Source organism: Callorhinchus milii, unplaced genomic scaffold (genome assembly GCF_018977255.1).
Source record: "Callorhinchus milii isolate IMCB2004 unplaced genomic scaffold, IMCB_Cmil_1.0 Scaffold1, whole genome shotgun sequence".
Lineage (NCBI taxonomy): Eukaryota > Metazoa > Chordata > Chondrichthyes > Chimaeriformes > Callorhinchidae > Callorhinchus > Callorhinchus milii.
The window spans coordinates 82425732-82449854 of record NW_024704742.1 but is presented as its reverse complement, the minus strand read 5'-3'; the positions used below and the strand labels follow the sequence as shown (position 1 = coordinate 82449854).

General features: G+C 44.5%; 1 long non-coding RNA gene across 1 annotated transcript in view; it reads right to left on the bottom strand.

The window, feature by feature from the left end:
* The window catches only part of LOC121849785, a 211549-nt gene that overhangs the window by 93008 nt on the left and 94418 nt on the right, over nucleotides 1-24123 (bottom strand). The window contains exon 2 of the long non-coding RNA XR_006085344.1: nucleotides 9008-9049. This is a non-coding gene — a long non-coding RNA (uncharacterized LOC121849785). The remainder of the gene's footprint in view (nucleotides 1-9007; nucleotides 9050-24123) is intronic.

The window sequence follows — 24123 nt, the reverse complement described above, 5'->3', positions numbered from 1 at the left end:
TTGCTGCAATGGAGATAATGTGAGAACTCCTTTTGAGATCAGGACCGCAAACAAAGCCGAGGCTATCAATAGACAGAGGATAAAGAATGGAATTATTCAGACGTTGCCACTGGGAGAGCAATGAGGCTTGTATGCACTGAGAGCGTGAACGAAGTTTATGAATGCAGTGTGGAAAATAGTGAATAGGTTTGTATGATGGAGAAGCATATTGATATGGAGAAGGAACAAATAAAAGCCTTTCACTTCTCTGTCAAAGTTATATTTGGTCATGAAAATCCTTTATAATTTTTCTTTTGTATTGCAGATTTCAGAAACAAGGGAGAAGGCATATCAAGCCTAACAAAATGCAAATAGACATCCCCCCAGACAAGCATTCTTGTAGTACCTGTCACAGGAAGAACTGCGATCACATCAAAGAAACAACGAATTGTATGCAGGTGCCAAATAGATCTGCAATAAGTCAAGTTACCCAATCAAGGAAAAACACAATATAGAGAGAGAAGGTGGATGATTGCAGCCACCTTCACTCAAACATGGCTAACAATTTTGTTTTCTTCTCCACTCACTTATGACACTTGTCTCGATTGTAATTCCTATGATCATTGCCAGAAACTTAGTTGCACTGAAATGTGGAAAAAAAACTCCAACACTCACCAGTTTCCCTGTGATCGGGTAGACAACAGCTTGTCACCTCACATAGTAAGGCTGAGTCGAAACAATGGAAATGGGATTAATGTAATGTCTGTGCCAGCTGCTTTTCAAGGCTAGATTTAATTGAGTTGCTTTTTTTCTTCTACATGAAAGCAATAAATCATGCTAAGGAATGGCACATACAAACTAATTTTCAGTGGAGTCCTGTAGCTCAGTGGTTAGAGCACTCGCTTTGCAAGTGAGAGACCTGAGTTCAATTCCAGGCAGGGCAAAACCTTGGGCAAGTTTCCTTACTCCACACGCCTAATAATCCCTCCAACAACCAAAAACAATAATAGATTGGTCATTTTCAATCTATGACTGTTTGTGGGACATTGCTGTGCGCAATTGGCTGCCGCGTTCGCCCACAAATATACAGTAAATTCACTTTACAGTGTATTCTGTGAAGCGATTTGGGATGTCCTCCCGACGTGAAATGCGCTATATCAAATTCAAGGATTATTATTATTATTTAATAACATGCCCTAGCTCTCCTTCTATATGTTTACGTCTGGAGAGTTTAAGCAGGTAATCTGATAGTATGATAGTAATTTGATTATGAAATCCATGACTGTTTGTGGGACACTGCTGTGTCCAATTTGCAGCTGTATTTCGCCCACAAACTGTACAATCAATTCACTTTACAGTATATTCTGTGAAGTCCTTTGAGAGGCGATATATCAAATGCAAAAATTATTATATTATCATTATCTACATAGACATCACAGTTGAACCCAATGTTCGTCTTCATCCTATGACCACACATGCATTTTATAAATAATAATATTCCTTACATTTAATATAGCACCTTTCATGTTAGGGGAATACCTCAAAGCTTCAATACCTCAAGATTTACCTGTAAAGTGAAATAACTGTGTATTTGTAGGTGAATGTAACAGCCAAGTTATGCACAGCAATGACCCACAGACAGCCATAAAGTGATCGATCAATTTTATCTAGGGGATTGTTGTGAGAAACTCCCTTCTCTTTCCGAGTAGTACAGTGGGATCTTTAACAACAACAACAACAACAAGATTCCATTTATAAAGCGCCTTTCACGTCAGGAGGACGTCCCAAGGCGCTGCACAGTTGGGTCATGACCCGAGCAGGGGGGAAATGGTCAGGGTGAGGGGAGGGAAGGGAGGGAGCGAGGAGGGGGAAGAGAGTCGAGAGGGGAGCTGAAGGCACGGTCAAAGAGAAAGGTTTTGAGACCGGCCTTGAAGGAGGAAAGGGAGGAGGCGGCGAAGGCACTGGGGGATGGAGTTCCAGAGCCTCGGGGCTGAGAGGCTGAAGGCCCGACCACCGATGGTGGGGCGGTTGGGGCGGGGGACGTGGAGCAGACCGGAGCCAGAGGAACGGAGGGTACGGGCAGGTAGGTAGGGGATCAATGTCCACTTGATCAGACAGATGGGACCTCGGTTTAACATCTCAACTGAAGGACAGCACATAGTCATTGCAACATACCCCAGGATTGCAATAGGAAAGCGCCAGCCTAAATTATGAGTTCAAAGTCCCAATGTGAGGTTTGAACCCACAGCCTTTTGACTCAGAGGTGAGAGCGCCTCTGTTAGTTTTCCCAGCTGTGATCAGCTAACTCAGCTCAGAAAGTAGATCCTTAATTCTGAACAGTTTGCAGTTGAGTGTGCAGTGATAAGAATATTTCCAGCAGATGATGCTACCTCATTATTGCATTCCTAGATAAACAGGTTAATTTCAAGCTGATCTTTCCCTTTAAGAAGGTCAACTTAGTAAAGCCTCAGGATCTAATTTGCCGGTAAGATTAATTAATAATTAATTAATTATGATTAAGGTTGTACAAATGCAAGTGCACAGAGCAAATTGGAGATGTCCTTCATTGCGCTATGATTAACCCAAACTGCAAAATTTGCACATAGGTTGTTAACTCAGCAGCAAAATAAACGTCAATGTGCAGTGACAGAGACCACAACATTTACAGGCATGAAATGTATTTAATATTTCACACATTCATTGACAACCACATGCAGTCCCTATATTTGACGATGTTCAAAACCATGCCTGTTTTTCTCTTCTGTGTTTTTAACCTTCAGTAAACTTCCATATGTTTAGCGATTGTGGCATGTCCTTAGCATATATTGAAATGATAGCTGATTTGTCCCTGAAGTATGAAGAGCAAGATGTTGTAAATAATAATTACCCAAACCCATTATGATTTGTGCTTACAAAAGAAACGTAAAAGATCTCTTAGCTGCTGCAATGTAGGAGAAGCTCAGGCACATCATGAAGTGCAACAATATTTAAGTTGTCAGTAATCATAATAACCAATCAATTACACTGTATGGAGTAATGAAGACAATCCGAAGACAAGGTTCAGGGTTGATATTTTGGAGCTGTACCTTAGGGCCGGGGGGAGGAAGAGTGGGTTGAGGGGGTGGAGGCTGATGGCGGGAATGGAGGGGTCAATGATTGTTGGGGCAGGATGGGGTTGGGAGGATGGTGGGGGAGGGGAAAGAGGCAGAGAGATGTTCTGCAGAATTGTGTACGCTTGAATGTTATATATGTAGTCATTAACCTCTCTCAGGAGGTCCATAAATTGGGGAGTGCCCCAATTCAGTGGTGAATATTTTGTGCGGTCTGGTGCAGATTCGTTGAGACAAAAAAGCACTTCTTATTCCTCACTTTTCCTCTGATCTTGGGTTCTAATCATGATTTATAAGTAATACATAAGGGTCATAAAGTCTGCCATTACAAGATGGTATTAGTGATAACTTTCAATTTAACGTACCGTAGATAATAGAATAATCTTATTTTACACTGCACACTTCACCCACAAAATATACAGTCAATTCACTTTACAGTATATTCTGTGAAGCACTTTGAGATGCAATAAGGCGCAAAATCAAATGCAAAGATTATTATTATTGGCACTGGACAAGGAAAGAGATGAGCAGGTAGTTAGAGAGTTAGAGGGATAGATGGTACTTTATTTTGAGGAAGGCGAGAGATGACTGCAGTGTAGAAGGGATGGTCCAAAATATATGGAAATATTAGATTCGTATTCCACCGAGAACAAAATTATGCCTGTGTGTTTTGATTGTGCGTGGTGGAGGAATTTCTTTTGAAAAATCAAGTTATAAGTGCTGCATGGCTGTTCTTATCATCCTCACGGCTTCTCCAGAGCGGCATACAAAGACAAATGGGAGCAGGTGGCAATTAATCGCCGTCTTGATCCTATTTACATAAGACACCCACAGGAGAATTAAACCTAGTGGGTGCCAAGCACAGACTGTCAGGCATGCCAGCACTGCTTACCAGCTGGTGCTAATGAGGCAGCAAACTTAGCACCCTCTTCCCTCCCCCTCCCCCCAAAAATCAAATCCTCGACTCTGTAATAATTTTTCATCTATGAAACCCCTGAAATGCTGTTCATTCACACTATATAAAACCCAAACGCATCCAAGAAAAGGACAAGATTTCCATTTTAACAAACTGCATTAAAAAGGCAGTCCTCCATTTGCACTGAGGCTTGCAGATCATCCAGAACTCTGCAGCCCGTGACATGCAGAAGCAGTCTCCCAGCTACAGATATACACAATGGACTGCTCGGAGTACTACAAAATTAATCACTTTTCCCCTCGTATCAGCTTGAGAGTTCCTGAGTCGGATGCAGATCTATAGATAATAATAATAATAATCCTTGCATTTGATATAGCATTTTATCCACGTTTTCGAGATGTCTCAAAGTGTTTCACAGAATATTTTTGTGGGCAAAGCAGTGTTAAGATGCAGGTTAGATTGCTTGCGCTGTGTACCGATGATAGACTTTAACTCCAACCTTAGCTGAAAGGGTAACTCTGACTACGCATTCTCTGACTGATTGTGGCGGACACCAACTTTTGCTTGGACACTTGTAGTTTAAGACAAGACAGGGAAGGGTGAAAGGCACAATGGTCATTCTCATCTCTCTTGTGTGATGCAAGTTAATCTTGTGTCTTACAAGACACATATCTAAATAATTATTTAATGGATCCAAGCTCCTGTGCACACAGTCCGTTTACTATAGTCAGGAACAAACAGAAAGGTAGATTTGTGGTCAAAGAGGGAAGCTGCTGCAGGGAGGGAGGGATCCGGAATTCACTGACTTGGTCGGGGCTGCACAGAGCTTTGGATGAAGACAGCCTTTCAAGCCACTTAATGTTACCCTTCCTGAATCCTCACCCTACTGTCCACTTGTTACAGCATCAACAACAACAACAACTTGGATTTATATAGCGCCCTCCAAGCCGAACGGCATAGTGGCTGAAGGCACGGCCGCCAAGGGTGGAGCGGAGGACTCGGGGGACGAGGAGGAGGCCAGACCCGGAGAAACAAAGGTAATGGGTACTGTTTTGAGGAGAGAGGAGGTCAGAGAGGTACGGAGGTGCAGAGGAGTGGAGAGTTTTGAATACAAGGTTGAGGATCTTGACGTCAATCCTCTCTGCGACAGGCAGCCAGTGCAGTCTGGCAAGGACTGAGGTAATTGGGGAGCGGAGTTTGGTGTAGGTGAGAATGCGGGTGGCAGAGTTTTGAATGATCTGGATTTTATGGATGGTCGTGGATGGGAGACCGGCGAGGAGGACTTTAGAATAATCCAGCTGAGAGGTGACAAAGGCAGGATCAGGGTTTCAGCGGTTTTCGGAGAGAGGTATTTATCGGAGAAATCAAGCTGTTTCTTAAATGAATCCAGTGTCCTGGCTTCAGACCACCTTCCTGGCAACCTGTTCCAGTTATTAATTACCCTTGGGGTAAAGAAATATGGTACATTGTATTGTCTAACTTGAAATTGCTCTTCAGAACCCCTGAATCTGTGCCCTCCTTTTGTGCTGCCTCGGCTTATCCCAATGTAAGAAAGAGCTTTCATCTCACCATTCTGTACTTCATTCAGGCCAACATCCCAGAGGTGAAAGGACATTGTGATTGGTACTGCTATACTCAGTCCTATTAATTATGGACTGCTGCCAAATTAGAGCCACAACTTCATTATTTGGACTCCTGCAGCTTCCTTGAAAGAGTTTTTTTCAATTCTTGACTTGGAATCGCTGATATAGTCCACCAAGCCAAGGCACATCAAGATTGGTGTGACTATAGAATATGACTGGCATCAGCTACAGGGAAGGCATAGACCCAAACTCATCACAGTGAAAGGGGCAGCAGATACTGAGGGGCTGGAAAGCAAAGAGTAAACAAAAATAAGTATGCAAAACTGAGCAAGTCATTGCTCACCAATCTGAAATGATGAGACCAGCCATTTACTTTGTGAATTCCTAATGAATTTGAAAATGAAACAATTCATGAGTTAAACTTTTTTGATCTTCTGAATAAGTTAGCTGTTATATTTTTATAGTCATATTATACCAGAATAAACAGGTGGAACAGATTTGATGGGCTGAATTGACTCCCCCTCCTTTCCTACACAAGAAAAATGTCAATTTAAAGATCTCACTGTGGCATTGACAAAATCTGTTATGCTACAACAATAATTCATTGCTGATCATGAGCAATCTAGAATAGATCCCCTTTTTCCCATTCACAAAGTAAGAACACCCGTTTATTCAAATATTAGTTATATAAAAGGCTAATGCTTATTGATGTGATGCAGTCAAGACATTTTGGTGATGTGTGAGATTGTGTCGAAATCCTTCACTCAGTTTCAGCTTATTTGTGCTCTTTATTTGTTGCTAACCAACTTTGCGCACACTTCTCCCTCCACTCCCTACTGAAACCCCTCCAGTCCGGTTTCCGCACTGCCCACAGTACAGAGTCAGCGCTCGTGAAAGTCACAAACAATGTCCTAATGTCCTCTCTATCTATGACCAGGGCTACCTCTGCTTCCTCATCCTTCTGAACCTCTCCACCGCATTGTGACACAGTCGATCACCCTATCCTCCTTCTCTACCTGTCCTCCATCATCCACCTCAGTGGGATCGCACTCGCATGGTTCGAGCACTACGTTACAAACCACCAACACTACTTTTCTGCAAATGGTTTTTCTTCTCACATCCACCTGGTCACCTGCGGGGTATCCCAAGGCTCCATCCTTGACCCCCTTCTCTTCCTCATCTATATGCTCCCTCTCGGTGATGTCATCCACAAACACAGGGTTAACTTCCACATGTATGCGGATAACACTTGACTCTACTTCTCCTCCTCCAGTTGCGAACTTTATTTCTCTGATGTTCTGTCAGCTTGTCTGACAGACATCAAGGCCTGGATGAGCACAAACTTCTTGCAGTTAAAACATCAACAACACAGAAGCCGTACTCTTTGGCTCCCGTCGACGCCTTCTCTCCTGTGGTTCCGACCTCCTCAACCTACCCGATCTGTCCTTAAGACTCTCTGAACTCATGCGCGACTTAGGCGTCAGGTTTGTTCCCCAGTTAACCTTCCTGCCCCACATCTGGTCCCTGGCCAGGACCACTTTCCTCCACCTCTGCCAGATTGTCCTTCTCTGATAATACCTCACTTCACAAGCTGCCGAAACCCTTGCTCATGCCTTTCGTCACCTCTAGGCTGGACTACTCAAATGCCCTCCTCACCGGTCTCCCATCCTCCACTATTCACAAAATTCAACTCATCCAAAATTCTACCTCCTGCATTCTCACCGTCTGCATTCTGCACCTCGATTACCCAGGTCCTTGCCAAACTCCATTGGCTCCTGATCACAGAGAGGATCGACTTCAAGATCCTCACTTTAGTGTTAAATTCCTCCATGCCTTGGCACCCCTCTATCTCTCTAACCTCCTCTCCCCACATAGCACTCATAGCCTCTGCTCTACTGGCTCCAGCCTCCTACTTGTCCCTTGAATCCTCCGCTCCACCATCGGCGGCCGTGCCTTCAGACACTGCACCCCCAAGCTATGGAACTCCCTCCCTTAATCCCTTCTCCTTGTCCCATCTTTCCCCATTTTCAGGTTGTACCTGAAGTCCTTCCCGTGCCGGCTCGGCATCGAGCTCCACCATTGTTAAGCGCTCTGGGATGCTGCCTGGCATGGAGGGCGCTGTACAATAATAATCGTTGCATTTGATATTGTGCTTTCCACGTCTTCTAGACGTCTCAAAGCGCTTCACAGAATATAAATGCAAGTTCTTGTTGTTGTTGTCTTGATGCATATGAATCACAAGCTGGTGTCTATTTTGACTGAGAACAACAACAACAACAAGATTACATTTGTATAGCGCCTTTCACGTTGGGAGGACGTCGCAAGGCGCTGGGAGCATGAGACACCAATGTGTGACTGATATTTGTTTTGTGTTATTCGACTAAAGATGCAGTAGAGAATATCTCATTAGAAGCAATGGGTTGCTCTTTTGTGTAGATGCCACAAAATATAAATAATTCAACAGCATCAAACAAAAATGAGAGCATTACCGAATTTGCTCTTTTCACGAGCATCCAGTCATATGTGAGCAAGTGGCAGTGTGAGGTACAGTGAGCTCCATCAAATAGAAATATGGACAGTTAGCAACAAGATTCATCAGGCAAAAGATTTAGCAATTATTTTCTTTTAAAAAAAAGTCAATGCTGCATTTTGTCTTGATTGGATAACAGGTTACAATAATGGAGGAAAAATCCTTGATGTGACAACATGGAGCAATCACCGATAAGACACACACTTCATGGCTCATTACCACCATCAGAGCCCAGGTACAAACAAAACACTAATAAATTCAAAGTGATGCACCGACCCGTTTGTTCATTTAACTGGCTTCTCACGCTTCCTCCTGTGGCAGCTCTCATGACTGGACTGATTGTAAGTTTCGGGGACACTGGGTGGAATGTTTAAATAAAAGGCCAGCAGCAAGAGATAAAAAAAATCCCAATGTGATTGACTCTGCGAGAGCCAATAATACCCCCTTCATAGTGCCATGATCTTATGCGGGTTCAACCTTTGTGAAAGAGAAAAGCTTTTTTTATCAGCACTTTATCACAACAAAACATCTCACAACGCTTTACAGCTCAGTGTTGGAAAGGGAAACTTCTATCTTGGAACAAGTCAAGAAAAAGCCATTTGGTGACTGAGGTGATTCTTGTAAAGCATCAATAAACCTCTAATCTCAACCCAGCATTTGGCTTCAAAACACCATTACTTAAGACTGTTTATATAGAGGCAGCTTCACCTGGATCATAGCACATAAAATAAGATACTTCATGTCAGTGAATTCAAGATTTATAAAACACTGGCAGGTAATCCTCAAACAAGGGAAATTTGTTTTGAGTCCAAACTCGAAAGGGAACCAGAATATGTGTTGTGATACACATAAATGTGAAAAAAAATAGAAAGTAATATTCAAAGCCTACCTTCCTTCAAGGTACATTCTGTTGTCGTCCCAGGACAGAGATCTGTTGATAGTTAAGAGAGAAGACAATTATGGATCTTTTATCAACATCTGCAACTTTCTTTTAAAAGAACTAACATCGAAACTGCAATAAGATTGCAAAAAGTGTTACTGCTGTATTAATAGGAAAAGGCTAGTTCAGTGTTATTCGGCAGCGTAGGCTTGCATTCCCTCTGCTTTACAAGGGAACATGAAAATTATGTCACATGTACCTTCATACACCTAGTTTACTGCTGCATGCAAATGCAATATATCAACTCAAGCAAGATATTTCTAACTAGGAATTTCATTTTGGTGATATGCAATTCAGAAAATCTGTCAGTAAAGATGCATAATTAGAGCTTTTCAGAAAAATAATCAAAGGGAAATAAGACTATGTAAAATGCTGGAGGAGAAATCCAGTAGCATTTATGCTTTTAACACAGGATTTGTAAGAACTCTTAAACCACCACTTTACTGATAAATAGCTGTTCTTACATTTCCAGAAATAAAAGATTCTTTATTTTGATGCTCAGTTTTCTATGCTTCACCATCGCAGGTCGTTCATCTCCACACCCCTCCCCCTTAGGGGAGTAACAAGGCGATCAGACTGTTGAGACTGTGGTCAGACAGGGCTGCTCCAATGACCAGTGAACGGCAGGTATGGCTGAATGCAGGGCAAGGCAGACAATGTCCATCTTTGTTCTTATCCTCAACCTTTCTTCCTTTCCCAGAGAGATAAAACTACTGCCTTCATTCAGTGACCAGGTTGATAAGAATTGATGAAATGCACCCAAGCAAGTGAGCTTGAGCGACAGGTGAGGCCGGCTTTTTATTGTGAGGTGACTGAGCACTGGCTGCATCAGGGTTATCCAAAGAACATTGCTTGAAGCATTTCTATGAATTTTATGGATTAGCAGGAATATCTCAGTTGCTAATACAGCTAAAAGAATATTGATCCCTGCAGAAAGATTGATCTGACTCATGGGTAGGAGAAAACTTTGCTCAGAAGAGTAGCACATCAAGCTGCATTTTTCTCCTGACTTACACTTTTGCTCTGTTCTGCACAGTTTGTTTGATGCTATAATAAGTGTTTTTGAATAATAATAATAATTATTATCCTAGCATTTGATCACATCAAATGCTTATTTGACCATTGAGGCATCTCAAAGTGCTTCATAGGATATACTGTAAAGTGGATTGACTGTGTATTTAGTGAGCCTTTATTTAGAGATTTGCAGATAAATCATGTCCCACTATATCAGTACTGCCCTTGTTATTGCCTCAGATTATTGTTCCTTAACCTTGCGGGGAACACAGAAAGGTGGGACCAGCTGGGAGTAGCTATGGGATTGACAAAGAGCCCATTAAGTAACCATTCAAATGTTGGACAGTTTCCAAGTGGCCTCGTAAGCATAATCTCTGCTACATTCACAAAGCAAGTGGAGACTTCCTGCAATTGTAAATAAATCTAGCTACTCCATATTAACATATTCAATTTTGATTGTTCAACATTTGCTTTTAAAAAAAATCCTGCCATTTAAATATATTATTGGAGAGCATTAATTGACAAAGCCTTCTCTCCATGGCTGGTGTTGGCCATTTTACAATTAAATACACTTCTAAATGACTGCAAGAGAAGTTTGGAAAGAACACTGCGTTCATACAAAACCATTAAAATGATGGAAAAGGATGTCCTCCCGGTGTGAAAGGTGCTATACAAATGTAATTTGTTGTTGTTGTCTCCCAGTGCTAACAATAAGAAATATGGGCATAGAGCAAGAAGTGAAGATCTGAGGGGGCTCCCAATGCAAATTCAAATGAATAGGTCGTTAGAAGATGTTTTACATAGATTTACACAACAACAACAACAAAATTACATTTGTATATCGCCTTTCACATCAGGAGGACATCCCAAGGAGCTGGACAATCAGTGTTTTGGACCCGAGTTGGGAGTCAGGATCGGGGAGGGTGGAGAGCAGGGCGGGAAGGAGGATGACTGAAAGCACGATTAAAGAGGAGGGTCTTGAGATGGGTCTTGAAGGAGGCGAGGCGGAGGGACTGCGGGAGTTCCAGAGGATGGAGGCAGTAGCTGAAGGCTCGCGCACGAATGATGGGCAGGCGTGGCGGGCAACATGAAGCAGGCTGAAGCCCACTTAGCGGAGGTAATGGACAGGTTGATAGGGGATTAGGAGGTCGCAGATGTAAGCGGGTGCAAGGCCATGGAAGGCTTTGAAAGCGAGGACCAGGAATTTGAATTGCATCCTTTGTTTGATATGGAATCGGGCGAGAATGGAGGTGATCAGGTTATGGAGCTGGGTGAGGGAGAAGACATGGGCTGCAGAGTTCGGGATTATCTGCAACCTGTAGAAGGACGAGTCTGGGAGGCTGACAAGCAGGGAGTTTGTGTAGACGAATCTGGATGTTATGAATGCGTGTGTGAGACGCTGGCGGAGCTAAGCGATTTTGCAGAGGTAGGGAAAGGCGGAGAGGGTCATGGCACTGATCTGGGATATCAAGGTCAACTGAGGGTCGAACAGGTCGCTGAGGTTCTGTACTGGTTGCATGAGATATAGAGTGCATCCATGGAGGAAGATGCTGTCAGTGCCTGAGGTATGGAGGCACTGACAGGAGCCAAGCAGAAGGGCCTCAGTCTTGTTGACATTCAACTGCAGGAAGCTAGCTCATGGGGAAGTTGCGGATGATGTTACCAAGGAGGAGCATATAGATATTGAAAAGGAGAGGGCGAAGGACAGAGCTCTGAGGGACGCCACATGTGACGGTGCGGGGGCTGGAGAGAAGCCGTTAATGGTGACAAAGTGGAGATAGTAGGAGAGTTGGATTCGAACCAGATGAGGGCAGGTCTGCAAAGATTGAGCAGAAAGGAGAGACAGTGTAGGAGGATAGAGTGATCAACAGCATTAAGGACAGCAGAGAGATCGAGGAGGACAAGGAGGTAGAGAGAGCCCTGATCACAGATGTTCAGAATAACATTGATGACTTTGACCAGGGCTGTTTTTGTGCTGTGGGCAGCACGGAAACCTGATTCGAGGTGTTCAGAGAGGGAATGGCGGGAGAGGAAAGAGCAAAGCTGGGACAAGACAACTCGTTCCAAGGCCTTGGAGTGGAATGGGAGGTTGGAGATGGGGCGATAGCTGCAGAGTAGCGATGGGTCCAAGGAAGGTTTTTTGAGGATGGCGCTGATGATAGTTGTTTTTAGGGTGGTGGGAACAATGCCAGTTGATAAGGAGAGGTTGATGATGTTGACTAAGAGAGTGGCCAGGAGGTGGAGATGGGAGGTGAGGAGAGGGGTGGGAATGGGGTCGAGGGAACAGGTGGTGGGCTTCATTTTTGAAATGGTAGAGTTGAGGGAAGAGGGGGAGACAGGGTCAAAGGTGTATAGGGAGGGATGGGTGGGGTCCAGGGCATGAGGAAGAGGGATTGGAGATGACTGGTATACCAGGGAGATTTACGGGACTATGAGGCAGTTCAGGAGCTGAGCAGACCAATGGAATTATGGAGAAGAAGAGGGAGTTGTGGAGGAGAGAGATCAAGAAGGGTAGATCATTGCAAAAGGAGGGCCAGAGGGGCAGGAGTTCAGATGACTCCAGTGCAGCAGAGAGGGAGTGGGGGGGATATTTTTTTCTGGGTGCAGTAGCTGATTGAAGTGGGTTGAGTGTGGGGAAGGGGTACGGAGATGTTAAGGGAGATGAAGTGGTGGTCTGAGATGGCTTTATCAGTGATGGCGATGTCCGAGATAGTGAGGCCCGGGGTGATCACCAGGTCAAGGGGTGACCATGGATATCAGTAGCGGAGTGAATGTGGAGGGAGAGATTGAGGGAGGAGAGGAATTCAGCAGAGGTAGAGCAGGGGGCATTGAAGTGGAAGTTGAATTTGCATAGGACGAGGAGGCATTTGGAGCAGAGGAAGAGGGAAAATAGGGGCAGGGAGATGTTGGGGAGAAAAGTGGGGAAGGGCTTGGGCGGGCAATAAATAAGGAGAATTTTGAAGGAAAGTTTGGAGGGGTAGTAAAGGGGAACATGCTCAAAGGAGTGGAAGTATCTGGAGGAGTAAGGGGATAGGTCAAGTGGGGACCAGTAGATAAGAGCCACACTGCCACCATGGCAATTAGGTTGTGGGATGTGATGGAAGGTGTAGCCAGGTTATGTGGCCTCTGTCAAGGGGCAGGTGTCACCTGCAGTGAATCAGGTTTCAGTGAGGGCGAGGATATCAATGTTTTCGTCGACAATGAGGTCTTGGATGGTGAGCATTTTATTGTAGAGGGAGCGGATATTTTGTGCGCCGATGCAAAGGGGACAGTTGGTGGTGGAGGAATGTGGGAGATAAGGCAGTAGGGGGAGGGGGATGATTGACATGGAGGGTGGGGATGTGGATCAGGGAGGAGAGGTTGGCCGCCAGGGTCAGGAATCGATGGGATGAGGCAAGAATGGGGGATAGTGCAGTCAGAGTGGCTGCTGTTGGATAACCAGCAGTGTCTGCCATGGTGGGTCCAGTGGAGGATTCGGAGGCTGGAACAGAGGGAGGCTGTGAGACGGTCGAGCAAGGATAGGAGTCAGGGAGGATGATGGGAGAGGAGGACCTAGCAAGAGTAGTGGAGGGTAAAGGACAGGGGTGGGAGCACTTTAGGGAAGCAGCTGGGGACAATGGCGGCAGCTAAAAGCCAAAATGTGCACGCCAACACTAGTCTGTGCTGGTGTTCATACTCCACTCTCTCCTTAATCCCTCCTGCACCTTTATAATCCCTTTGCCCTCATGTGAAGGTCTAGCTTTCACTTAAATGTATCTACACTAACTGATTCAACCAGTGCTCCAGGCAGCGATTTGCACATTCTCACTGACGTCTGCATGAAGTATTTCCTCCCAAATCCTCTTTTAGATCCCCTAGTCGCTATCTTACACTTGTGTCTCTGGATTAAAATGTGAAAGCTTGACATTTAATGGCGGCACGGAGAGATCATGGCACAAGCAGTAAACTATATAACACAGAGAGAGAGATCCCTTTAAAAATATGTAAAACGTATTCTCAGTAGTTCGAATAAAATATTATTCAGTCAAAGTAGGTAATTAAAAGCTGACAGTCTGTACAGTCTAATGAGTTATTGACTAAGCATACCCAATGGTATCTTAATGGCGTAGTATTAATGTTACTTGTTGTGGTGCATAAAGGAGGTGAAGTGGTAGGAATAGACCCTCAAAGCCATTAATAATAATAATAATAATAATAATAATCCTTGCATTTGATATAGCGCTTTTCACGTCGGGAGGACGTCCCAAAGCGCTTCACAGAACACACTGTAAAGTGAATTGACTGTATATTTGTGGGCGAACGCGGCAGCCAATTGCGCACAGCAATGTCCCACAAACAGTCGTAGATTGAAAATGACCAATTTCTTATTGTTTTTGGTTTTTTTGGAGGGATTATTATTAGGCGTGTGGAGTAAGGAAACTTGCCCAAGGTTTCGCCCTGCCTGGAATTGAACTCAGGTCTCTCGCTTGCAAAGCGAGTGCTCTAACCACTGAGCTACAGGACTCCACTCTTCAGTCACTGAATGTTTATCCAGTTTAAGGTGCTATATATATATATATATATATATAGTATGTACACCCACATCCATTATTGTGTATTTCTTATGCCAAATGAAGCTGCAAATTTAAAGTCAATTAATATTTTACAAGGGCAGATCACCTGAGAGCTGAATTCACAGTGTCAACATGACATACTCGTGGTTAAATTGAGGGGATTCTCTTTATATCCCAGGTTGCGTTTTCTAGCTTGGAGGCACTATTCATGCTATTGTTTTACTGACAAATGTTTTTTTTAACTCCATGCCCACAGTGGTGAGGAAGACTTATCCATTTACTTTATATAATAATACTCCTTGCATTTGATATTGCGCTTATCACATCTTCCAGTTGTTTCAAAGCGCTTCACAGAGCATACTGTAAAGTGTATATTTGTGGGCGAAATGCGGAAACCGATTGCAATGTCCCACAAACAGTCGTGAATTGAGTGACCAAATTATTATTATTATTTTTTTCTTGAGGGTTTATTATCAGACATGTGGAGTAAGGTACCTTGCCCAAGGTTTTGCCCTGCTGGGAATCAAACCCAGGTCTCTCGTTTGCAAGGCGAGCGCTCTAACCACTAAGCAATATAGCTTTGTAAAATTGTTGTTGTTGTAAAATAAATAAACTATTGTTTGTGAGCTATTTGGTATTGTTTTACCCATTTCTCCCCTAGGCTTCCTGAGACAGGCAGATTAAGTAAGAAAAACACAATGGAAATGACTGCAATGTCAATTAAAACAACACAACAGCAAAGCAGTCTTTGCCAACAGTAACCAAGAGAATATAATTCTTCTTATTGTTAGCAATGGTGACTGACACAAGAGCTTCAAAGAACACTTTACAGAGAATATAATAATCCAAACCAGACAGATGCAGGATGTGGAGAACTGTGGATCTGACAGGTGACTTTGCAATCGAAAAGAGGAAGCAGGAAAAGTGTACAAGTCGTTTTACTGCAAACCCAAAGCAGCAGTGATAGATGGCCAGACTTGCAATTACATTCCTTTCCCATACGTTCACTGTCAAGCCAATCTGATTGCATTTCTTCTTGCTTTTTACTCTGCCACACCACTTCCCAGACTCAAATTTATCTAAATCCAGACTCTGCTCAATTGCAAAATATCCGATTCTAATAATAACAATAATCCTTGCATTTGATACAGTGCTTTTCACATCTTCTAGATGTCTCAAAGTGCTTCACAGTATATATACTGTAAAGTGAATTGACTGTATATTTGTGGGGCAAAATGTGGCAGCCAATTGCACACAGCAGTGTTTCACAAACAGTCGTGGATTGAGTGAGCAAATTATTATTAGGTTTTATTCTTCAGGGATTATTATCAGGCCTGTGAAGCAAGGAAACTTGGCCAAGGTTTAGTTCTGCCGGGAATCAAACCCAAGTCTCTCACTTGCGAGGCAAGTGCTCTAACCACTGAGCTACAGGACTCCACATGATTCCCCTCATTATTCACAGAATTCCTTCAGAAGTCCAGTTCAGGTGACATTTCTGTTGCATGCTCACTCTTCTCACAGTTTTCAATCCTCTCCTGTTTTTCATCTCTTCTACAATCTTTCAACCTCTCAATGGCTCTGTTCACATAGAATAAATCTGACAAATTTGGGTCCTTTGTAGATTCAACAACAACAACAACAACAACAAGATTCCATTTATAAAGCGCCTTTCACGTCAGGAGGACGTCCCAAGGCGCTGCACAGTTGGGTCATGACCCGAGCAGGGGGAAATGGTCAGGGTGAGGGGAGGGAAGGGAGGGAGCAAGGAGGGGGGAAATGGTCAGGGTGAGGGGAGGGAAGGGAGGGAGCGAGGAGGGGAAGAGAGTCGAGAGGGGAGCTGAAGGCTCGGTCAAAGAGAAAGGTTTTGAGACCGGCCTTGAAGGAGGAAAGGGAGGAAGCGGCGAAGGCACTGGGGGATGGAGTTCCAGAGCCTGGGGCTGAGAGGCTGAAGGCCCGACCACCGATGGTAGGGCGGTTGGGGCGGGGGACGTGGAGCAGACCGGAGCCAGAGGAACGGAGGGTACGGGCAGGTAGGTAGGGGGATAGTAGGTTGGAGAGGTAGGAGGGAGCAAGGCCGTGAATGGCCTTGTAGGTGAGGATGAGGATCTTGAAATCAATCCTCTGGGGGATGGGGAGCCAGTGGAGGCGAGCGAGGGTGGGAGTGATGTGGTCCCGAAGCCTGGTGCGGGACAGTACACGAGCTGCAGAGTTCTGAATGACCTGCAGCTTGTGGAGGGAGGTGGCGGGAAGGCCGGCGAGGAGAGAGTTCCCATAGTCCAGCCTTGAGGTGACAAAGGCGTGGACCAGGGTTTCAGCAGCGTGAGGGGTGAGGTAGTGCCGTAGTCTGGCGATGTTCCGGAGGTGATGGAAGGCGGTGCCAGTTGTGGTGCGGATGTGAGGGAGAAAGGACAGCTCAGGGTCGAACAAAACGCCGAGGTTCCTGACTGGCTTTGAGAGGTGGAGAGTGCAGCCTTGGATGCTGATGGTGTCAGCGCCTGAGGTGCGGAGGCGCTGACGTGAGCCAATCAGGAGGGCCTCGGTTTTTCGCACGTTGAGCTGAAGAAAGTTGTCTCTCGTCCAGGACTCGATGTCGGACAGGCAGCTGTCAGGACATCGGTGGTCGTGGAGTTGAGAGTAGAGGAGGAAAGGTAGAGTTGGGTGTCATCCGCATACATGTGGAAGTTAACTCCATGTCTGCGGATGATGTCACCGAGGGGGAGCATATAGAGGGTGAAGAGGAGGGGACCGAGGACAGAGCCCTGAGGGACACCACATGAGACAGTACGGGGGGTGGAGGAGAAGCCATTCGTTGAGACAAAGTGAAGACGGTGAGAAAGGTACGACCTAAACCATTCAAGGACAGTGCCTTGAAGGTTGAGGTGGGAGGACAAGCGGTGGAGTAGGATAGCGTGGTCGACCGTATCGAATGCTGCCGATAGGTCGAGGAGGACGAGGAGACAGAGGGAGCCCTGGTCACAGATGGTCAGGATATCATTGGTGACCTTGACCAGGGCAGTTTCTGTGCTATGGGCAGCACGGAAACCTGACTGAAGGGGTTCAAAAAGAGAATGGGTGGAAAGGAAAGAGCGCAGTTGGGAGGCGACAACTCTTTCCAAGACCTTGGAGAGAAAGGGGAGGTTGGAGATGGGCCGGTAGCTTGATAGCTGCGACGCATCAAGGGAGGGTTTTTTCAGGGTGGGCGTGATGATGGCAGTTTTTAATGGAATGGGGACAGAGCCAGAGGAGAGGGACAGGTTGATGATGTCAGTGATATGTGGGGCAAGAAAGTGGAGCTGGGAGATAAGGAGTGGAGTGGGGATGGGGTCAAGGGAGCAGGTGGTTGGTTTTAGGGATAGGATGAGTTCAGTGACAGAGGGTGGGGAAACGGGTACGAAGGTGTGTAGGGGAGGATGGGTAGGAGTCGGAGTGTGGGAGGGAAGGGGTGGGTGGTGGGTGGAAGTTGGAGGGGAAGTGACCGCGGAGCGGATTCCCTTGATCTTGGATTCAAGGAAATCCAGCATCTCCTCGCAGTGAAGGTTGGAGGAGATGACCTGCGCGGGGTGGCGGGGGGGACGGAGGAGTCGGGTTGTGGTGGAAAACAGTAGCCTGGGGTTGTTCTTCGCCTCCAGGATTATCCTGGAGTAGAAGGACGACTTGGCCGAGGCTAGAGTGGAGCGGTAAATTTTGAGGAGGTCCAGCCAGATTTGTCGGTGGACCGTTAGGCCAGATTTGACACAGGTGCGTTCAGCAGCCCGCACCTGGCTTTTCAGTGAGCGGAGGTGGGTGGTGTACCAGGGGGAGGAGCGGGAGTAGGAGACAGTGCGGGAAGTGATGGGGGCAAGAGTATCGAGTGTGGAGGAGAGGGTATTGTGGAGGAGGGAGAGAGGAGAAGAGGGGTCGGTGAGGGTTGAAGGCCAGAGGGAGAGGAGTTCAGAGGACTCCAAGGCATCGGTTAGGGATTGTGGGGGTAACTTCTTCCAAGGGCGGTAGAAGATGGTGGTGGGTCTGGTGGAGGTGGGGAGGGGGGTGGAGGAGGTGAAGGAGATGAAGTAGTGGTCAGAGATGGCCTTGTCGGTAATAGTGACATCCGAGACACTGAGGCCCCGGGTGATCACCAAATCGAGTGGGTGGCCGTGACTGTGAGTGGGGGAGATTCACGCATTTATGACATCTGGGCTCGACTGTGCCAACTCCCTGCTTGTTGAACTTCCCAACTCTTCCCTCCACAAGCTACAGATCATCCAAAAATCTGCACCTTGTGTCCTCTCCTGCACCCAGCTCCGTGACCCTATCACCCCCACCCTCGCCTGGCTCCAATGGTTCCCCATCCTCCAGAGGATAGAGTCCAAAATCCTCATTCTCGCCTTGAAGGCCATCCATGGATTTGCTCCTTCCTACTTCTGTAACCTGCTAATCCCAAAGTAACCTGTCCGCTCCCTCCGTTCAGCAGGCTGCGGCCTACTCCACATTCCCCACCCAGTCCGCCCCACCATCGGTGGTCGGGCATTCATGCCGCACCCTTTGGAACTCCATCCCACAGTCCCTGTGCTCCAATTCCTCCCTTGCCTCCTTCAACGCATGTCTCAAGACCTTCCTCTTCGGTCACCCTCCAACAACCCTCCCTGATCCCAACGCCTGCTTGGGTCCAAATCCCTGATTGTCCAGCACTTTGGGACATCTACAGACGTGAAAGGCACTATTCAAATGTAACTTTGTATTGTATTCAATTACATTTGTCAATAAATATCAAGAATCAACATTCTGCTTGTTTGCCTGAAGCCACTAAAAAATAACCAATGAATCATGAGATATTGACTAATTCTGTAATTATTTCACATCTAGGAAATACTTGAGGCCAGAAGAGCAGGCGACTATATTGATAAGCTTCCATAATTCCATAATTGGCAGCCACATTACACCCACAAAAAAATCAAATCAATTAATTTTTCACTATATTCTTTGAAGTGCTTTGAGACATCTCAACGACGAGACAATGCGCTGTATGAGATGCAAGGATTATTATTATTCCATCTAAACACAAGTACTTATGTGCAATGCCCTGGCTTGTAAGGTGCCAGATGCATTGTGGCTTCAACAGGGAAATAGGTATCTGAAATATAGAGGTTTCTGAAAAGGGTATGGCAGGGCAGTGGATTTGAAAGAACAGTTTGCATTCAGAATTAGCGTAAACTTGATGAGCCGAATGGCCTCCTGCGGCCATAAATTTGTGAGTTTCTAAGAGCCAGATTTTTGCCTTTGACAACAATTTCTATATGAATGTCATTACATCAATAATAGTGCACTAGCTGTTACACCACACAGAAGTGGAAGGGGATACAATGTCTCAGATGAGACGAGATTTTAGATATTCTCGCATTCACAGAAATATTTCCACTCAATTTATCATTCACCGCTGTGAACAAAGAGCCATACAAATAATACACTGGCACAAACCATCACAGTGCGTCAGAAATTATACTTTTGAGGCCCCGAAATCTATACTGTCGTAAGACCATTTGGCTTGAAATTTAAGAAATTGCAAAAATTGGAAAATCTTACTTTTGGTCTTAATTTTGAAGCTGTTTCTTTGCAAGTATTGCAGAAACCCAGAGTTCCAATTGGACCCAAAATCTTCTGGCTCTGAAGCAAAAGTACTACCAACTAAAACAGGCTGACATGATAATATTATGGCAGTAAAACTGTTCCCTTAGCACCTCAAAGCTTCTTTTTAAAAGAGTAAAACGAATATGTTTTATCCACTGCGTGAGAGATTAAAGCGTAATGCTCGTCCATCCCTGGGACTGGAACTTCTTTGGACTTGCCATTAATCTAGATATTAATGAAAAAATTATGCATTGATCAAGGCATTTCAGTAATCAAAAGATAATAATTTACTTTGTGGATTACATAGAGGGAGTGGAACCACTTGTAATAACATATATTAATCATTGCATTTGATATAGCGCTTTTCACTTCTAGACGTCTCAAAGCGCTTCGCAGAATATACTATAAAGTGAATTGACTGCATATTTTGTGGGTGAAACGCGGCAGTCAATTGCGCACAGCAGTGTTCAACAAACAGTCGTGGATTGAGTGACCGATTTAGTATTTTTTTTTAGAGATTATTATCCACGGAAAAGTGATCCGCCAATCGACTAACACCCAGGTTCCTACTTACTGTCAGGTAAACAGGAGTATGGAGTAAGGAAACTTGGCCAACATTTCACCCTTCCGGGAATAGAACCCAGGTCTCTCGCTTGCGAAGGAAGTGCTCTAACCACTGAGCTATAGGACTCCACATTCCACTTGTGATTGCTACTGACGAAAGGATTTTCTGAGGTTGCTTGCATCTGAATGTCTGTAAGGTCATCAGCACCATAGACATATGAAATACTATTCGGTATATAGTATTTCAGAACCGTTAATAATCCTTCATCTTATTTTCATCTGTCTTCTTAGGAAGGAAAAGTGCACCCGGGTGGCGTAACTTTATTTTAAAAATCACAGCCTTTGTATTCTGTAATTCAACACCGTGCTCTAAGCACTGTCAGCAGCTGAAAGACCCTCATTGCAAGTCAGCTTTAAATTTCACTGCTGTCTGATAAAATGTTAATAAACAACATTGCTATATATTGCTATATCTGTAGCAATAAACTCAAATATATGTATGTTAAAAGTGAATCTCGTCACCCACGTTTCTACAAATATACAAAAAAATGCATCCTTGGCTTATGAGTGTATCACTTTGGGACGTACTCCCAACCTGAACAATGCTGTATAAATGTAAGTTATACTATATCACCAGTTAAATATTGTAGTAACATCAGTGACTCCATGCTTTCTCCGCCATCTAAAACCCTTTTGTGTTCTTCCTGGTTTCTATAAGGTCAAGCTCACAAAGAGCTCTGCTGCCAGTGTCCTCTTATGGTCCAGGTTCAGCATGTTGCTACACTTAACACGATGCTCACTCAACAACAACTTGCAATTACATAGCACCCCTCATGCAGGATAGCATCCCAGAGTGCTTGACAGTGGTGGAGCATAGCGTCAAGCTGGAGGGAAGGAGAGGTGACCATAGGCACGGTGAAAGAGTAAGATCTTCAGGCGAGACCTGAAGATGGGGAAAGAGATGGCAAGGAAGAGGAAAAGTGAAGAGTGTTCCAGAGTTTTGGGGTGTAGTGGCTGAAATTGCGGCCACCAGTGGTGGAACAGAGGGCATGAGTGACAAGCACTCCATGACCCACTGAACAAGGTTTCTCTTTGGAAGTGACCCAATGGGTTTAGGAAGCTTTTACAGTTTCAGGCAGAAGAGGGCAAAGCCAAAAATGGAAAAAAAAAGTTAAGATAGCTAAATGTTTAATAATTATAGCACAGCTATAAACTGGATCAATTTGAATCTCTGTCAATGGTACTATAAGAATAAAATGCTTTAACTCAAGTTCAACCTGATAGTGTTCTCTCAACAATTCTGCTCATTTTACAAATGGGCAGTTTTCAGATTCTGACCAGGAGATAGTACCATGAATGTCCTATTTTTCATTAGAAGAAAATGCTAATTTATAAGACCACCTTCTCTGAGCTTCCATTCTACCAGGGAATCCAAATGAACTTTTAATTAACTTGATTTGAGAAGTACTTCAAATGGATCTCAAAAAGTTAGGCTCATTTCTAGAAGCCTTGGAAACAGAAGTTTGCAATAAGATTAGAGCAACCGAGTGGTCATTAACATTTTCTTTTTGCTTCCAGGTCTGAATCCAGCACAGATGTAAATCTGCTCTCTCTGCTGTGTGCAAGCCCAGAGTGAAATTAATTTGATCAGTCACAACCCAATTCCAAGGAAGCAAGAATCTGAGCACAGATCAGCCTATAATTTATTCTTAATTGGCACGAAATTAGCAATCTCATTCAGCTAGGCTGTAAGAAAGATTGGTTGTTGGTAATTGCTGCAGCATTGAGCACTTTTCTGTAGTTGAGGTTGAACACAGTAGGGAGGAACCCTGAAGAAACCTTTCATTGTACAATATACCTCGGCATGCTTAATGCTGACACAAGGGGCAAAACAAAGTTGTTGTTTTTCCTTGACATCTCTCATCCTCTATATTCACCCCAAAAATGTGACGAGACATGAAAAAAAAATGCTCTGTGTGTTTTTTTAATCTTCAGAATGGTCAGTCAACCGTTGGGATTTGACAAGAATCACAATCTCCAGTCAGACAGCAAGCTGTGATCCAAGACACGTTCACAGCACTGGCTGACAGATCTCAAACATGGCAGAAAATCTTATATGATTTTAATGCTCTCTGAGAGTCTAATAATAGCTGTCCGCAACTGGTGGTTTCAATTTTGGGTAGCCAGATATCTGACACTTGCAGAAAATTATTACTTTTCTTAAGAGTTTTCAAATCAGACTGAGAGTTCAACATATGAATACTATAGGTCTTGTTTTCCATTGCTAGGTGTCAGCCTGGCTCAGTTTGTAGCACGCTTACCTCTGAGTCAGGTTATGGGTTCAAGCCCCATGTCGGGACTTTGAACTCACAATCTTGCTGACATTCCAATGCAGCGGTGGGGGTGTGCTGCATTGTCAGAAGTGCCATTCTTTAAACAAAATGTTTAACCGAGGTCCCATCTGCCTGTTCAGGTGGATGTTAAAGATCTCATGGCACTATTTGAACAGGGAAGCGTCTTTCACTTCATGGCTGTTTGTGGGACATTTCTATGCTCAAATCAGCTGCCATATTTGTCTACATTCTACAAATACACAATCATTGCACTTGATTGTGCAAATTGTGCAAATCAGATGAAGAGCTTTGAGACACCTCGACAACATGATACGGCAATGTATAAAATGCAAATACAAGGATTATATAAAATTATTTCCAAGCACCTTCCATTAACCTTCTCAATCAAATCATGCTAAGCAAGGCAACTGTTTGCAGACTTAAAGGAATAGAATTTCCCCCTCCCCGCATCCTGAGTGTACCCTCCCGTTCCCTGGGCTGTGGCTAATAGGCTTCAACTCCATGGTATATATTTTTTCAAAATCATCCATTGGCTTGAAAGTGGATCAGATGCTGAGACCACCTTGAGAAGCAACAATGAGTCACAATGGTGTAGAATCAGCTCAGAAATTATGACTTTGAAAGTATAACAGTGCCATTATCAGAGCTCGGAGCTCAGTAGGTTTCACACATGTAGAATTCTCCTCAGCACCAGCCTGTGCAGTAAGGAGCAAGAGCCAGTAGGTTTCCCACACTTCCAGTTGAACCATTCAGTGCAATTATTACCAAACAACTTATGTTTATGTAGCACTTACACTGCGAGAGGACATCTCAAAATGCTTTCCACAGGTGATCGGGTAACTGAGTTGAGTGGGGGTTTTGTTTGGAGCTGAAGCAGGAGAGAAGAGGGAAGGGTGTGTGACGGGGGTCCTGACCCTACTTTCTATAGGCGCTCCACTTATGTGTAAAGGAGCATGTTATTTTATTTGACTTATTT